This window comes from Meles meles, chromosome 4 (assembly GCF_922984935.1).
Source record: "Meles meles chromosome 4, mMelMel3.1 paternal haplotype, whole genome shotgun sequence".
Lineage (NCBI taxonomy): Eukaryota > Metazoa > Chordata > Mammalia > Carnivora > Mustelidae > Meles > Meles meles.
In genome coordinates this window covers 137876165-137878321 of record NC_060069.1, presented here as the reverse complement: position 1 = coordinate 137878321, position 2157 = coordinate 137876165, and the positions used below count along the sequence as shown (strand labels likewise).

Genomic DNA, 2157 nt, shown 5'->3' with positions numbered 1-2157 from the left:
AAGTAAATGTGTCAGTGGCCATCTTAAGCTACATAAAATTTGGTCAAATTAAGCCCAATAACACAATTATTTATTTGAAACCTGCTTCCTAAAAAAAAATATCAAAATTCAGGGTATTATCAGTTTTCTAAAGTTCTCTCAGAAGTAAAGGCTAATTCTATATGTAGAGTTTTACCCAAATTTCGATTGACATTATCATTATTTACATAGAAGGCTTTAATCCAAAATCACCTTGGCGCTCTCAAAATATATAAACTATGAACTTCTGCAGTGGAATTATATACTTGCAAGTTGTGGCCTCAAAGTACTGATAAACCAAAGAAAAAGGATACCTATCAGAACAAGTCAGAATGATGAATCATTCTCACTAATGAAAGATCAAATAACCATTACCCTCTCCCCAAACTGGAAATAAATGATCTTGAGCTGGAGAACGGGGAAACAATGGATCTGGAGTATACAAAAATCAGATGCTTTTGCCTTATCCTTCAATTGCTGAGTCTTAAAACTAAAAAGTCAGACAAACCCAGGCAATTCAGAAGCCAGAGAAGGCTTGCTCCACGTTTCACATCTGGGATCTATAGGACGGTGTAGCCGAACAGGTAGAACACGGATTCACTGTTGTGTGTCCTTGGGAGATTGCCTCTGCCATGATCATAGAGATATCAGTAACCTGAATCTTGGAACAGTGTCTCATTTCGTCCCCTTGTGGAATGGTGTTTGTGACAATAGCCTCAAAAGCAGCATTATTTATGCTGGAGATAGCTGACCTAGAGAAGATCCCATGGGTAAGAATAGCATAAACTTTGGTGACTACCGAGAGTAGCTTGTCAGCAGCATGCAGATGGTGCTACACGTGCAGCCATGTCCTCCATAAGGACAGCCATGCGGTCCTTCATGTGACCCACCAGAACCATCTGGTCCACTTCATTTGCCTTCTCACTCTCTATGAATCAAGGCAAATTCCACATTCACCCACATTCACTGCAATTGATGATACCCTTTTAGCTCCCCTGACATCGGGTAAACAATAATACAGTATCTCTTCTCTGCAATGTTCTCCTGAATCCACTGCAAGACTACAGGCTCCATGGACAGATTATCCACTGGAGTCTCAAAGAATTCCTGGATCTGAGAGGCATGCAGATCCACGGTGATAATGTGACCTGCCCCTGCAAAAGCATAGTGGCCCCGAGTTTCACAGAAATCGGAGGGTGACTCTTATCCTTTTGATCTTGTCAAGAGTATGGAAGACGGGATCACAGCAGTCACCCTGGATGACGTTGCAGTCTTGCAGGCGTTGATCAGGACGAGGAGTTCCATCATGTTGTCGATTTCTCCACAGCCACTCTGGGTGTTCTAGACATCTTCGCCCTTTCTGCTTTCACTAATCTCACCGTTGGTCTCCTGGTTGCTGAACTTCTTGGTGACGACTTTGCCCAGCTCCAGGCCCAGCCAGTCGGCCACGTGCTGAGACAGGGGCTGGTGCAAGCTGCCTGCTGAAGAGCATGATATCAGGCATGGCAGAGGTGGCGGGGGGCACCAGAGGCTGCCATGTAAGCAGGAAAGCACGGCTGTCCCTGTCTGGGTTTGATGTCATGGTGCTTCTGGCATTAGAGAATTATTTGTGAATTATTTAGTTAACTTTAATTTTTTGGAAGCATATGTGCAGAATTGGTATTATTTTTTTCTTGAATTTTGAGAGAAATGGTCTGTCAAACTATTTGTACCTGGATTTTTTGTGTGTGGGGAAAAGCGAACTACAATTAAATATTTTCATAGATAAATTTTTTATTTCTTGTGTAGGTGTTAGTAGTTGTATCTTTCAAGGAATTTGTCCATTCCATCTAAGTTGTTGAATTTATTGTCATAAATGTATTCACAATGTTCCCTTTGTATCTTTTAAATATTCATAGAGTCTCTAGTTCTGTTTACTGTCCTCATTACTGAGTTTGGTAATTAGTGTCACCTGTCTTTTATTTTATTTCTTTCCTAGTAGTCTGACTACAATGTATGTCAATTTTATTGATGTTATTAAAGAACCACGTTTTGGTTTCATTTTTTTAAAATTTTCTGATTTCTAGATAATTTATGCTTTGTATTTTATTTCTCTACTTTGAAAGCTGATGTCATTGACTTTAGTTGATTCTTATTTTC

At 40.2% G+C, this 2157-nt stretch overlaps 1 pseudogene; it reads right to left on the bottom strand.

Annotated features, from left to right (window-relative positions):
• Window positions 1-578: 578 nt before the first annotated feature.
• LOC123940860 lies at window positions 579-1522 on the bottom strand (annotated as a pseudogene).
• Between the last annotated feature and the right edge of the window lie 635 nt (window positions 1523-2157).